The sequence below is a fragment of the Myxocyprinus asiaticus genome, chromosome 14 (assembly GCF_019703515.2).
Source record: "Myxocyprinus asiaticus isolate MX2 ecotype Aquarium Trade chromosome 14, UBuf_Myxa_2, whole genome shotgun sequence".
Lineage (NCBI taxonomy): Eukaryota > Metazoa > Chordata > Actinopteri > Cypriniformes > Catostomidae > Myxocyprinus > Myxocyprinus asiaticus.
The window spans coordinates 45226422-45243153 of NC_059357.1; the positions used below are offsets into that span (position 1 = coordinate 45226422).

Below are 16732 nucleotides of genomic sequence, written 5' to 3' on the forward strand. Positions count from 1 at the left end.
AATCAAGTTGTTGAGGTCTTTTTGGTTGGGGTAGTATGGGTTTCTCTCCTCAGCTCCACCTCTGAAATTGTTATCTGGATCTGCAATGTCTTCCTTGCTCTCTGACTTGCTGCTCTCTTCTAAAGACAGCTGCTCTCTCTCCAGAGGAGTGGGTACGGGGAGCTCATGGCAGTGTGGCACCGGGGTGATGGATGTTCCGGATACATGATAGCAGGTGCATTCTTGCCAGTCCGACGTTTGGAAGGGTCCACCATGCAGTAGCAGTAGTTGCTTGAGTGGTCAGTGGGTTCCCGCAAAATTCGTGGGATAGCGAACTTCAAGGCTCTCTTTTCCCCTCTGTACCATCCTACAAAAATACATTTATTTCTCCCATGACTAATGTGTAAGAGATTCTCGCAACATTTTTCATATATGATATATTTTTTCACTAACATTGAAAACTGTAAACATTTTAAAATTAAAAACTTTTACAATTTTAAAAATCAACACATTTTATAACATAAAATTCTGAGCAACAATTGTCCATCTTACCTTCCAGAGTTTTTTTGCAGTGCTCGCAGGTGAAATTAGGTGCCCAGGGTTTGTCTTGATCCCCGACAGGCATGCCGAAATATGCCTTGTAGGCCTCACACATCTTAGCAGATGCTTCCACGGAGTACTTTTTCACTCTTGTCTTGATAAATTGGCCGCAGACATAGCAAAATGCATCTGCCGGATACTTGCAGCCTCTTGATGCCATCTCAGAAAAATGCAGATACGTATACACTTAGGCAGCTGGAACTAAACTGAACTGGTGGGCTTAAGGCCCCTGTATTTATACTACTATTTATATAACTGGAAAGTTCTAGAAGTTACTCCAAGTTTACTCAGCACTGAATCTATCTGGAATGTTCTGGAAAATAAGTAAATTTCAAAATATCACTGTCCTGGTCACAAAAGCAAAGTTTGTGGGTAATAATAGCCATTTTCTATACTTTTGAGGCATAAGCAAATATGGAAATAACACACTACCTAGGAACCAAAAAAAAAAAACAATTGTTACACAGTGTAATTGTCATGAGGGATACTCACCAGTCCCTTTGACAGCTCTAGACTTTGTAAACAGCAAACAAAAATGTGTCCACAGACCGCGGTCTCTGATGCTTTCTGCCTGTCAATCATTTTGCACATTCTCAGTGTCCTTGCAGTGAATTATTGAGGCTTAATGCCATATTGTGATTTATAATTTGTCAGAAGAGGTCGCTATTTTGCTACTGTTGTGTTTGACAACCATGGGAACATGCTTTGTGTCAGTTTTTAACGTTATCGGTGAGGTGTTTTGGATAGAGGGATCGTGGCTAAATCAGCGGCTCAGTCTCGTGGAAGTAAGAACAGCTAAAATCGCGTGCAGCACCTTTAATTTGAAAAAAAAAAATAAAAATATGATTGATGATTGATATATGATATAAATGATTGGTTTCAGATAGATATTTCTATTTTTGGTAGAATTATTTTACAGAAAGCTAAAGCACTTTCAAGGCTGATACACCCAGCATACTCGTTGAGAAGTGGCGCCGGACCTGGGGGTGCCTACACCTCAACGGAACTTCGGCTGACATAAAAATATGCGCACTTCTGGCGCATGCATTAATAGTAGCATAGCATGGGAACTGACTGATAAGGAGTAACTACTAGCTGCTTTGAGTCATTGCTTTCCTGTTCTTGATAGATAATAATTATCAAACCAATGTTTCCCTCAAGCTAACAAACAGTTAGGCTTCAGCAAGGTTTGACAAGTGACAGGCACTTGAGAAAAACTCTTCATAAAGTTTTGAAACCTTAACTATTTGTTTTGATCCAATGCTTCTAAGCATACATTAGGGATGGGCGGATCAATACTAAAGTATCGATACTTCCGACACTGATGTGGTATCAAGAATATCGATCCTCACATAAAAATATCGATTCTGAAGTTGTTGTTTTTTTAACTAGTGATCTTATTATTTAGATAACATGAATATTAATGCATCTCATAAGCTTCGAAGTGGAAAATTATAATTATATGAGCGAATTGTTGCATACACCGGAACTCTTTTTTCTTACGCTCATCTTGACGCACAGAAATGCTAAAATACACCAGCAGTCAGACAGCGCTCACCATTTCACTCATAGTGCTCGTTCAAAGAGGGAGCAGTGCTTTCCTGAGGTAATGACAGAAAAACAGCATCTGGAGTTATTCACACTAAGTAATTACAAACTTGGACGTGGCATGTATTATAATGGGCTTGTGTGACCATTTTTACAGGTTTATTTAAAATTCAGAGGTGTTAAAACATTGATAATGATCTTTAATCATTAATAAATTATACCCTTATGAAAACTTACCATGGCTTTACTGTAGTAATATTGTATTAGTAACCACGACTGTAGTAACTATGTTTTTTTTTTTTTTTTTTGGCAGTAACCAAGGTTTTGATACAATTACTGTAGTATCCATATGGTAACTTGGTTTTAGTAAGAGTAACCATATAATAATATATATATATGGTTTATTTTGAGGTTTTATATGTGGCTTATACTAACTAATTATTAAAGGGTAAACAAAGCAGTGAAACAATTTTCTGTTTAGGCCCATAAAAATATAAAAAATGTAAGTAATAATAAAGTTACTAATTTTATCCAAAGAATTCGTAAAAATTAAATTTAATAGGACATTGGTATCGATATCAGCGATATTGTCCTAAAAGTACTTGGTATCGAATCAAAACAAAAATAAGTGGTATCGCCCATCTCTACTATAAATATATAAAAAATTAAGTAATAATTTAAGTTACTAATTTTATACAAAGAATTCGTAAATATGTTTACGAATTTATTAGAGGTATCAGCGATACTAGCCTAAAAGTACTTGGTATCAGACCAAACCGAAAATAAGTGGTTTCACCCATCCCTAGTGTACATCATGTGATTTCACCAGCAACTGTTGTAAGAGCATGACAATATGAACGCTTCAAAATGTAGAACCAATTATCAAACCATTACCAAAATCAATTAATTTACCTGATACACACTTCCAATTAGATGTAAATTACCAACGTCACCTTCAACAATATCAAACCTAACACAAAGGAACACTAATCTCATCCACGGTAACTAATAAAAAAAATTAAAAAGAAATTATAAAAAACCCAAGCCATAACATAAAACGACATAATTAACATTAAACAGAACGTCAAACATAACCATGACCCCCAATAACTTTTAAATGTTAATTAATAACACCCCCCAAACAGTCCCCAAAACCTGCACAAACGTGCTTCATTAATTATGCAATGACAACAGCCAATAGCAAGTCCTCAAGCATAAACAGCGACAGACGGTAGGACCTGGTAAGGACTATAATTAAATGTAGTTTTAGCATCTGATATTCACTTAAATAGGTAAATGTGCCATTTTACCCTTTGCACCAAGAAAAGTGAAAAGAAAACAAAAAACAAAAAAAACAAAAAACAAAACAGATGTCTGATCGATTCATCTAAGCACTGATCTACAAAAGCCCCGGAACCTGAATAAAAAAAAAGACAGAAATGAATGAAAGTGGACGAGGGCGCATTGTTGCCAACTTAGTGACTTTGTTGCTAGATTTAGTGACTTTTTGACCCCCTTAGCGAGTAAAAGAGCCATCTAGCGACTAGTGACAATGTTAGCGACTTTTGTAGTCTGCTTTAGCGACATTCTTTCACATCTGCAGACACAAAAACATAAGCTCTATCGTGAATACAATCTTAAATCAATCTTTTCTTCAAGAATCCTACCGCTGCTCTTTTACATACAAAAACACTTCATTTTGACCACTGCTGTCAAGGTCCAGAGAGAGAGAGAAAAAAATAATTATTAAAATAACATAAAAGTAGTCCATACAACACTAAACTATTCTATTGCCCCAGAAAGCTTTGTGCATAGTTATGATAGTACTGTTATGATGTCTTTATACTGAACATTTAATAGTGCTTTATATTATTTGTCATTGTTTAATTCTGAAAGCTCCTGCTCACTATAAACTGTTATTCTATGGAACAGAGCTGCTTAAAATAGCAAGGTTACCAAGAAAAAGTAACAGCATATGGGTTTTGAACAACATAAGGGTGAGTAAATGAGTAAAAGTACATTTTCCATTTTTAGGTGAACTACTCCTTTAACTGGTGGTTCATTTTTTTGAGCACAAACCTGACATCCTCAAAATAAAATGGTCTCTTTTAAAATAATACTCTTAGGAAATGCTGTTCAAAAATCAGAATTTATAAAAGACAAAGAAATTATTTAGAAAATCTTAAATTGATTGTTAATGATTATCTAATAAGATTTAAATTAAAAATATATGACACTGTCCCTGCCAAAACCTTAAAACTCAATGGAAGCCACAAGTCAGGTCTTACCTGTTCTAGTTCTAATCTGGGTGATAACACTCTACTAAAAAACTTGCATTCGTGCTTAATCTTAAGCCTGACATGCTGAAAACTGCTCCGTTAATGTTTTCACATTCACAATTATGAATGACATACAAATCACGTACTCTACATGACACATTTTAAATTCAAAATGGTGAATTTCGCCAAATGGTAAATATAGTTTGCAACCTTGCAAATTAATGTCGGTCAGTACAACATTTAAATCATAAAACAGTGGTCAAATATTGCATGTTTAGTTAGATACTTACATCTCACATGACACAAACACTCTTAACCTGAACTGCTTGCTGATGCGCAGTGCTGGAATAATCCACAAGGTTCCCGCCTAGCATCTTAAACTTGAGTCCCGCCTTCATCGATTTAATTGGCTATCTCATATGACATTGACGAGCGGTGTTAGACTACTGAGCATGGTAAAAATGAAACTTTTTTAAACCATTATGTTATTCCTGCAACAACTTAATGTCAACTAGATGGCGATGCATAATGAACTGCAGCAGAACAGCAAAAAAATAATATCAATTATTGGGGGGACAATCTGGCCATATCTGATTTTTTGAGGGGACTTGTCCCCTCAAAGTATATTGCAGTTACGGCCCTGATAAAGTGTAGCGATAAGTCATATGAACAGATGGGGTGTCACTGTCAAAAAGTCATTGTGACACAGTAACACTGGCACAAGTAATACACACTGATGGTTCAGCATCACACAACAGATATGTATAAAAAATAAAAAATAAAAAAAAAAAACTCCACTTGAGGCATTATAAGGCACATAGATCCATGTTTAAAAATAAATAATAACAAAAAACATCCCCAACTCTACACCGCTGCCTACCCGTGGTAGCTATTGCTAGGATAATTTTGTACTTTGTCATTGTTCAATAATGCAGTTTAATTACAAAAAAATAAATAAACTGAAACAAGTTCAATTAGTGACAGCTAAATGATTAGTCGTTAAATCAGTGTTTCCCACAGAATTTTGTGAGATTATGGTGGGTGGACCTCAGACCCTCTAGTAGGGTCCGGGGGCATGCTCCCCCGTAAGAAAATGTTGTACATTTTAAAGTTAAATGCATAAATCTGGTGCATTTTGAGAGCAAAATTAAGAGGCTAGATCTATGAAGAACTTTGTGCTCTTGTAAAAAAAATTGTGCTCAAGTAGTAATATAATCATAAACACATTGGTTGCAAAAACTGAACTGAAACTACTGACCTACTACCCCTTTCTCTGCTGTCTAAATCACCTGCTGTCCCTCCCTCAGGGGAGGCTGTCTCCCCTGCTGCCCCTATGGGAAGTACCTGCCCTGCTGCCCCTCTCTGAATGTCTGTCCCTCTATAAGAGTCAGCTGAGGCTGTCTCTCCTGCTGTCCCTTCTGCTTCCTGGAGAAGCTGTCTCTTCTGCTACAAAGAAACAAGTAACTTTAAAATTCCACTGTTACTCCAGTTTATTTATTGACAAAGCCTATGAATAATCTGTTTGGCTACTGACTTGCCATCTAACTATGCTAGCTATCCTAGCTAGCGGTTTCTTCCTCATCTGGTGGTGGATTTCGCTCTCTCTTCTTGAAATATTTAAAAATGCTCATGATCTGAAAACCAAGGGTACAAACATTAAGCTTAAAACAGTAGCGTTACTTCAACTTGATTAGTAACATAACTGTTGGGATGGTTGTTGTTGCACCACGGACTGTATTCAGTGTGACACCAGTTGAGCCTCGCCTGTACACATGCTCTAGCATATGTATTGTTTGAGTTGTCTAATAAAGTGAGTGTATGCAACTAGATCTGCATTAACCATCCATTCTGTATAAATCAAAGGACAGAATGAAACATGGTGGCAGCGATGCTTTCTGAAGAGTAAGAGTACATAGATTGAGTAGACACATAACACTAAAGCCAGTTGAGAAGCATGGTCGAGAGAGCGGAGAGCATGGGCGCAGCACAGATGGAAAACACACTGGGACTGAGACCGCCACCAGCTCTCTGTATGGATGCAAACAATCTGGCAAAATCGTGGAAAATGTGGAAAGAAGTGTTTACGCTGTACATCTTACTTTGGCGGAAGCCGACGAGTCTGTGAAAGTTTTCTGGTACCTCATCTGAGAGATGGGTAGAGAATTGTGCGACACACTGATACCCACCTCGACACCAGATCGGACTGTAAGTAGATTAATAACAGCCTTGGATGAGCACTGTAGTCCAAAAGTTAACGAGACTGTTGAAAGGTACCGTTTTTTTTTTGTCAGGAACCAGAGTACTGATGAGAACATTGACAAATATGTAACGGACTTAAAAATGCTCGCTAGGATGTGCAATTTCGGCCTGATCAAAGACTCACTAATCTGCGATAGAACTGTTTGTGGCATATCCAGCTCTGTTCTGAGAGAGAGACTTCTGAGAGAACAACATTTGACTTTGGATAAGTGTGTGCAAATCTGCAGAGCAACAGAGTTGTCCCGTGAGAACAACAAAACTATTGAAGGCAGAGTGACAGAGGAAGTGATCACTGTGAAGCATGTAGAGAGAAAAGAAAAAGGTATGAGCACTGTAAACTGCAAGTTTTACGGAAAAATGCATTTGAAAAACAAAAAGAAATGCCCAGCATATGAAAAAAAGTGCAAATTATGTGGAAAAGACAATCATTTTAACAAAAATGGAGAAAGGAAAGACGGTACATACCATTGCTGAGGCAGATGACATATCTTGTGTGTAACGGCACAGACTGTGAACACAGTGTCGGAGGAGAAACAAAAACCCTCCACAAAGCTTTTCGCTGCCATGATTCTGGGGAAAGAACAGGTGAAGTTTCAGTTAGACTGCGGAGCCAGTTGTAACATTATACCTGCAAACCTGCTAAACCCAGGCACACAAATTGAAAAGACGGAGTAAGTGCTGGTGATGTATAATAAAAGCACACTCCAACCATTGGGGAAATGTAAAGTTAAATTGCAAAACCCCAGAAACAAGAAACTGTACCGATTAGAATTCATGGTTGTGGATGAGGGGTCCACAGTTCCACTACTAGGCAGCAGAGCAGTGCAGGCCATGAATTTAGAGAGAGTTCAGTACGAAAACATCATGGCTGTGGACAGCATTGTGACTGAGGAAACTGGGACAGATGAACTGTGGGACATGGAAGACATCAAAAAAGACTGTGCAGATGTGTTCAAAGGAGATGGATGCATAGAGGGCACATACAGAATTGAAGCAGACCCCACGGTAACCTCAGTGAAACTGCCAAAGAGAAGGGTTCCTGTCACCATGATGGCACCCCTCAAGGCAGAACTGAGTGATTTACAGCAAAGAGGTATAATTACACCAGTAGACTGTAACACAGACTGGACAAGCACTCTGGTTGTTGTTAAAAAGCCATCAGGGAAGCTCAGAATATGCATAGATCCCAGGCCGCTTAACAGAGCCTTGAAAAGATGCCACTTCCCTTTGCCAACAATTGATGACATACTGCCAGGACTGTCAAAGGCAAAAGTTTTTACAGTGTGTGATGACAAGAATGGATTTTGGCATGTGAACTTGGATGAAAAATCAAGTTACTTGACCACATTTGCTACACCATATGGCAGATTTAGATGGCTGAGGATGCCAATGGGCATTAGCCCCGCACCTGAAGTGTTTCAGAGGAAGCTGAGTCTAGCTTTGGAAGGACTGCCAGGAATATGTCATTGCTGATGACATCCTCATCACAGGAGAGAGTGAGACATTAGAAAGAGTAAACCCAGACCATGATGACAAACTGAGAGCACTGCTGAACAGATGTAGAGAAAAGAAGAATTGAGGTTCCTTACATCGGACATTTAATTACCTCTGACGGGCTCAGAGTCGACCCTGAAAAGGTATGAGTGGTCAGAGACATTCCACGTCCAACAGATGTGAAGGGTGTTCAACGGTTCCTGGGCATGATAAATTACCTGTCGAAATTCTGTGACCATTTGTAAGATGGTTGTAAGATACTGAGTCAACTAACAAATAAAGACAACATCTGGGAGTGGACGGAGATCCATGAGTAAGCATTCACATAGCTCAAAGATGCCATAACAAAAGCCCCGATGCTCAAGTATTACCCGGACGAACCACTGACACTTCAGTGTGATGCGTCAGAGACACTTCAGTGTGACGCTTTACTGCAAGAAGGAAAGCCAATTGCATATGGAAGCAGGGCATTGACTCAGACAGAAAGAGGCTATGCCCAGATCGAAAAAGAGTGCTTAGCCATTGTGTTTGGTATGGAAAAATTCCATCAATATACATATGGACACATAGTGATTGTACATTCTGACCATAAACCACTAGAAAACATAGTGGGGAAACCCCTGCTCAACACACCTAAACGGCTGCAAAGAACGCTGTTTAGACTGCAGAAATACGACACTGAGGCCAAGCACATACCTGGTAAGGACATGTTGCTAGCTGACATGCTGAGCCGCTCATACTTACCTGAACATGCATCAGAGGGTTCAGTAGAAATGGAGATCGAGAGCATAAACATGGTCCAACACATACCTATAACAAAAGAAAGATTCCAGTCCATTAGAGCGGAAACAAAGAAAGGCAGGAAACTGCAGTCACTGATTAAAGTAATCCAAGAAGGTTGGCCAAGGAACAAAAAAGGCTTGCCGAGTGACATTGCACACTACTATTCTTTCCAAAAGGAACTGAGTGCCCAGAGTGGAATTGTCTTCAGAGGAGAGAGAGTGGTGATTCCTGACACACTCAAGTGACATCATTCAGCGTATACACTCCTCACATTTGGGCATAGAGGGATGTCTAAGAAGGGCAAAAGAATGCGTTTACTGGCTGGGGATGAATGATCAGATAAAGACATTCATAGAAAAGTGTGACATCTGTAGGTCAATGGATGTGAAACAGCAGAAAGAGATGCTGTGTTCTCATGAACTACCTAGCAACCCATGGTTTAAGGTAAGGACAGATATATTCACTTTAGATAACAGAAACTACCTGATTACTGTTGATTACTTTTCTAACTTCTGGGAACTTGACTACTTACCTGACACACAATCCACAACAGTCATTCATAAATTGAAAGCCCACTTCACAAGACACAGTATTCCTGATGTTGTTAACTCTGATAACAGCCCACAATATACATTAGAGGAGTTCAGGAGGTTCAGTAGACAGTGGAAATTTAAACACAGAACATTGTCGCCAGCATATCCACAGAATAATGGGATGGCTGAATCAGCAGTGAAGACTGCAAAAAGACTGTTGAAGAAGGCAAGGAAAAAGGGTTACAGAGAGTTAATTTTGTGAAATCTGTTTGTTTACATACTGTTACAATGTGTATAACGACTTGACAAAACAAGAAAAAACAGGAAAAGGTGACACTGAGTATATTTTGTTACTTTAATGACTTTAATAAGTGAAGGAAATGTTTATTTTGTTATACGAGTTCATTAATTCATTATAAATACAGAAGAACTGAAGTTGCAATTGATGTTTGAGATAAACAGAATTTTCATATTAAGGAAGTTTCAGTTAATATACAGTATATGGAAATACACATACAGTTGTGCTCAAAAATTTGCATACCCTGGCAGAAATTGTGAAAGTTTGGCATTGATTTTGAAAATATGACTGATCATGCCAAAAAACTGGCCTGGGTAGCTCAGTGGTAAAAGACGCTGGCTTCCACCCCTGGAGTTCGCTAGTTCGAATCCCAGGGTGTGCTGAGTGACTCCAGCCAGGTCTCTCCTAAGCAACCAAATTGGCCCGGTTGCTAGGGTGGGTAGAGTCACATGGGGTAACCTCCTCGTGGTCGATATAATGTGGTTCGTTCTCGGTGGGGCATGTGGTGAGTTGAGCGCGGATGCCGCGGTGGATGGCGTGAAGCCTCCACATGCGCTATGTCTCCATGGCAACGCGTTCAACAAGCCACGTGATAAGATGCGCAGGTTGATGGTCTCAGATATGGAGGCAACTGGGATTCATCCTCCACCACCCGGATTGAGGCGAATCACTACGCGACCACGAGGACTTAAAAGCGCACTGGGAATTGGGCATTCCAAACTGGGTGAAAATGGGGAAAAATCCACAAAAAAAATCATATGTGATCATATGAAGCCATTTATCATCACATAGTTGTTTAGCTCCTTTTTAAATCATAATGATAACAGAAATCACCCAAATGGCCCTGATCAAAAGTTTACATACCCTTGAATGTTTGGCCTTGTTACAGACACACAAGGTGACACACACAGGTTTAAACGGCAATTAAAGGTTAATTTCCCACACCTGTGGCTTTTTAAATTGCAGTTAGTGTCTGAGTATAAATAGTCAATGAGTTTGTTAGCTCTCACGTGGATGCACTGAGCAGGCTAGATACTGAGCCATGGGGAGCAGAAAAGAACTGTCAAAAGACCTGCGTAACAAGGTAATGGAACTTTATAAAGATGGAAAAGGATATAAAAAGATATCCAAAGCCTTGAAAATGCCAGACAGTACTGTTCAATCACTTATTAAGAAGTGGAAAATTCAGGGATCTCTTGATACCAAGTCAAGGTCAGATAGACCAAGAAAGATTTCAGCCACAACTGCCAGAAGAATTGTTCGGGATACAAAGAAAAACCCACAGGTAACCTCAGGAGAAATACAGGCTGCTCTAGAAAAAGATGGTGTGATTGTTTCAAGGAGTAAAATACGACGATACTTGAACAAAAATGAGCTGCATGGTTGAGTTGCCAGAAAGAAGCCTTTACTGGGCCAATGCCACAAAAAGCCCTGTTACAATATGCCCGACAACACCTTGACATGCCTCACAGCTTCTGGCACACTGTAATTTGGAGTGACGAGACCAAAATAGAGCTTTATGGTCACAACCATAAGCGCTATGTTTGAAGAGGGGTCAACAAGGCCTATAGTGAAAAGAATACCATCCCCACTGTGAAGCATGGTGGTGGCTCACTGATGTTTTGGGGGTGTGTGAGCTCTAAAGGCACGGGGAATCTTGTGAAAATAAATGGCAAAATGAATGCAGCATGTTATCAGAAAATACAGGCAGACAATTTGCATTCTTCTGCACGAAAGCTTTGCATGGGACGCTCTTGGACTTTCCAGCATGACAATGACCCTAAGCACAAGGCCAAGTTGACCCTCCTGTGGTTACAGCAGAAAAAGGTGAAGGTTCTGGAGTGGGCATCACAGTCTCCTGACCTTAATATCATCGAGCCACTCTGGGGAGATCTCAAATGTGCGGTTCATGCAAGACGACCAAAGACTTTGCATGGCCTGGAGGCATTTTGCCAAGACGAATGGGCAGCTATACCACCTGCAAGAATTTGGGGCCTCATAGACAACTATTATAAAAGACTGCATGCTGTCATTGATGCTAAAGGGGGCAATACACAGTATTAAGAACTAAGGGTATGCAGACTTTTGAACAGGGGTCATTTCATTTTTTTTCTTTGTTGCCATGTTTTGTTTTATGATTGTGCCATTCTGTTATAACATACAGTTGAATATGAATCCCATAAGACATAAAATAAATGTTGCCTGCTCACTCATGTTTTCTTTAAAAATGGTACATATATTACCAATTCTCCAAGGGTATGTATGTTGTTCTGAATTACAATTTATGTAGTTTTTCAGTGATTAAATTGTGCTTAATGATGGAAACTGTTTGAAAAAAAGAGAGAGAAAGGATTTTGGGATGGTTGTTGTTGCACCACGGACTGTATTCAGTGCGACACCGGTTGAGCCTCACCTGTACACATGCTCTAGCATATGTGTTGTGTGAGTTGTCTAATAAAGTGAGTGTATGCAACTAGATCTGCATTAACCGTCCATTCTGTATAAAGCAAAGGACAGAATGAAACAATTACAAATAGCCTAACGTTACATGATGTGCTCCTCAGATGCTGAAAATAGTTACGTTGTCAGAGCCGCTGGTAATAAGGTTAACGTTAGATAATTAGCTAACATTGACTAGCTAGATATAATGTTACATACTAGAGGTCGACCGATAGTGGATTTTACCGATACCCAAGTTGGGCAGTACCTGCCGATAACCGATTAATCAACCGATAGTTTTTAAAATTGATACTGAATGAAAAAACAACACTCAAAAGTAAAATTTGTGCTAAAATGTATTACAAAAATAAACAGTACTGACTGAACCGTGAAAATGTATTGTACTTTTTTAAATGAAATAAATATATAAATATTAATATATATGAACTAGTATTCAAATTTTAAAGTCAACTGATTTTTAAATTGACGTTGATTCCTTAGTCCACAAGAGGGCTCAATAAATACATAAACCATTCATCACTGTTATATTATTGCATAGAACATTCCTATCCTGACTGTTAAAAAAGAGCATTTCATTTTCAACTAATGTGCATAAAATAAATAGATAAAAAGTTTTAGTCAGTCCATATTCTCAAATGTTAAGTCAAAAGTAAAATAAGTGGGGGAAACACTTCAATAGACAGTTCACATGGTGTTACACTTGCACTGATTCCTACTACTCCAGACTCAAGCTTCATAATAACAGCAAAATTACACATTTCCAAGTTGAACATCTTTCCTGACAAAGCATTTAAACAACTCAAGAGAGCAAGACGCAATGGTCAAAGACCTCCATCTACTGTAAGGGGCTGTTCACACCGAACGCTTTGGCAACCATCCATTTGTTTTTCTGTGTAAACATGCACTAGACAAACGTCTTTGTTTCCCTTTGCTTTTGTTTATTCAGCGTCTCGTTCAGAAGCGCTGTTTTTAGATGATGTGTCTAATTAAAAAACACATTGATGCTCTCGGCTGCAATGAAGATATTCATTTGCCTTCTCACGTCACTAGCTTTAAATATGCAACTTAGCTGGCTAACGAATACATGAACATGACCAGCTGGATATAAACTAATGCAAATAGATGGTGACAATCATGACATTTAAACATTTGGGTAGGACTTTTGTGTATTTTTGTCACATTGTTCTACCCGCTTGAGGTTAGCTTTAATGTTAGCATCCTCTCAGCCTTGTAGGCAAACATACTGCTGTTCTCTACTAATGCAGCATCTAGTCAACAAATCAGTTACTTTGTAATGATATGACAACATGTACTGTAGTGTACTGTGTACATTCTTTTTCACTGTTGATGTTTTAAATCCGCATCTGAAGTGTTCTGCTCCATGCAGAGTGTAGTCACATGTCAAAACAAACACCACAAGGCATCAGTGAAGTGAAGAGTTTTTATTTCACCTCTAGAGGCCGCTCTCATACTGTATAACAACAGCGGACCCTTCCCAGACGCTCCAGCACCGGACGCAACCAGGAAAAACTATCGGTGTGGATTTTTGCAGATAACCGATAGTTCCAGAAATCTGTTATCGGTGCCGATTAATTAGCAATACTGATATATTGCTCGACCTCTGTTACACGTTGTTTTTCACGACAAGCAGCCAGATATGTCAGTCGACATAAGCGAGGAGACTGACAGCTAACGTTGTTAGCCAACGCTAACGTTACATAACATTAACGTTACCTAACTTAGCTAATGCTAAAATTATCAAAAATTATCAATGTTAACTTCTGCTGTAACGTTATCTGTTTGCTGTCGTACATTAATAATAATAAAATTGTGATTGGACTAGTCTGCAGTGGATACTGTAACGTTACTTAACGCTACTTACAGGCCTGGTTCCAGATCAAAATCACAGAGGGTGTTTCTGAAAATAGTGGGAGTGCTCTGTATAAAGTGGAGATGTATCGTAATTACAATATTTTTAATAGATTAAATCATGTTTAAATGCTACTAAAACAACATTAAAAAAAAATTATGTACAAAACATTTATTGATTTTATTTTTATTTTTTTTTTCACATGATCTGTTGCTAAAAATGACAGCAAAATACTGCGCCTGCAGATTAGGACATACTGATTTGCAAAATCATACATGTTTATAAGTTTTGATGCAGCATTCAAGCATGGGATTCAAGGTAATCTGCTTGCCAATTAACAGTATTGGTCTTACATATTCAATTGAGCAGGGTAGTGCAATTATTTTGGTACATGGGCCACCTCAGCCGTTAAGTAGAACATGGAAGAAAGATTTCTATGCAGTTCTGCATAGTTGTATCTTTTAAGCCCAGAAGTAGTAGTGCACTCATGCACTCAATGAATGATGCACAATTTTCTGAAGTGTATAATGATGGGACCATTCTGTGATTGCATGAACTTTTGCTGCTAATTTTCTATCATGTGTTAGTAAAACTGAATAAAGGCTGAGTATAATTATTAATTGTTTATTTCAATGCAATGGTAATTTAGTATTCAGTTTAAGTATTCTGGTGTCGCTGAGCATTTCTGACATAATAAATTGAATTTTCTTCATTGTTATTTTATTTTGAAGAATAAACACTAAAATATTTAAAAAGGGGGATATAGCAATAGGTAAACTCAGGTAACTGTAATGTAGTTTTATGAATGGCAGTGTTACAATGAAGTGGTTACAGGTTTTTCTTAGATATGGGCAATCTGTCTGGTTCAGTCTGGCTAATACAATTTGGCTTTTGGGAGTAATAAGTTTGTTTTAAATTATGATTTTGAAAAATCTAAATGTAGATTTTTTTTTATTTTTTTTTTTTTTACTGTAAATTGTTATACAAACACAATTTTCTCCATATAGCATTGTGGAAAAATAGACTTTTGTAAAAATCTTCTTTTGTGTTCGGATGGAAAAAAATGAATCTGGTCTATTGTACATCAGATGGGGTAGGGAACAATCTTAAATACTTCCGTGTAAAGTACAACATCACTTGTACTCAAAGATCATAACTATCTTTAATTAACCTTGTGCGAGCCCACGTCCACATGAGTAACGCATCATTTAAATTAATTTAAACTGACTGAATATTGTTCAAAAGACTCTAGACTGTCATTTAACTGTTAAACTTCTGGAGCACCGAGTCACATAACACATGACAAGAATGCTGTCGATTTCCGTGAAGTGCTTCTACGGGCGCAGAGCCAACAAAAGTGCCTCTAGAAAGAAACATCTATGTTTTTTCATTGAAACTTGTTTAGGTGTAAAGAGTAGCATCTCTAGTTTCATTTGATATGCCTTTTAAAAAAATGCATAAATTTTTCGCGCGCCAGTGTGCTGATAAACATGGTGTCTACATCCGAGGATTTGGGACAATATTCCCTCAAATGTTGAAAAAAACTTTAGTTATTTTGAATAACTTTCAGCATTAACACATCTGTGGGTCATTTCGCTTCATTTTAATATATATATATATATATATGTCTTTTTTTTATTTAATTTTTTTATAATTTTATCCCCTTTTTCTCCCAATTTGGAATGCCCAATTCCCACTACTTAGTAGGTCCTCATGGTGGCACAGTTACTCACCTCAATCCGGGTAGCAGAGGACAAGTTTCAGTTTCCTCCACTTCTGAAACAGTCAATACCCGCATCTTATCATGTGGCTTGTTGTGCATGACACAGCAGAGAATCACAGCACGGGAGGCACATGGTACTCTCCGCGATCCACGCACAACTTACCACGCGCCCCTTCGAGAGCGAGAACCCCTAATCGCAACCACAAGGAGGTTACCCCATGTGACTCTACCCTCCCTAGCAACCGGGCCAATTTGGTTGCTTAGGAGACCTGGCTGGAGTCACTCAGCATGCCCTGGATTTGAACTCGTGACTCCAGGGGTGGTAGTCAGCATCAATACTCACTGAGCTACCCAGGCCCCCTAATATAATTTTTATTATATTTTATTTTGTTATCACTGTACAATATGGTTCTATTCATTAACAATAGCAAATGCAATAGCAAATTCACTGTGGTTCATCCAAAAGTTAAAACATTTTGCTTTCAGAGTATTTATATGGAGTTAGAATGAAAATAAGGTGCATTTTTGACTGTTCTGAGACCAATGCAGACAGACCGCATACTGGAGGTTAAGTCATTCATTAAATAGGGAGCAAAGGACCATCCTATAGCTCTCAGTGCAGCAAAGTGCATTCAATCCAAACTTCTTATTAAAAGCTTAGTGTCAGGCTGCAGATGATGTTTGGACCACTCAACATGCTTGGCAGACATGGGACAATGGTAATTATTAAATAGTAAATAGATTCAGAATTTATAATGTATAATTTTATTTGAACATGTTTGAAAGTGATTTTCTATTACTTTGAATCAGAATTATTTATGTTAACTTCTTTTGTAATGTCTGTAATGTCTCAAAAATAACCAATACTCCTGGAAGCATAATAAACATTTTGATGAAAAAAAAATC

At 38.3% G+C, this 16732-nt stretch overlaps 1 protein-coding gene across 4 annotated transcripts in view; it reads right to left on the reverse strand.

Moving 5' to 3' along the window:
• LOC127452154 (gastrula zinc finger protein XlCGF8.2DB-like) overlaps positions 1 to 16732 on the reverse strand; it is a 467064-nt gene that overhangs the window by 123078 nt on the left and 327254 nt on the right. The window lies entirely within an intron of this gene.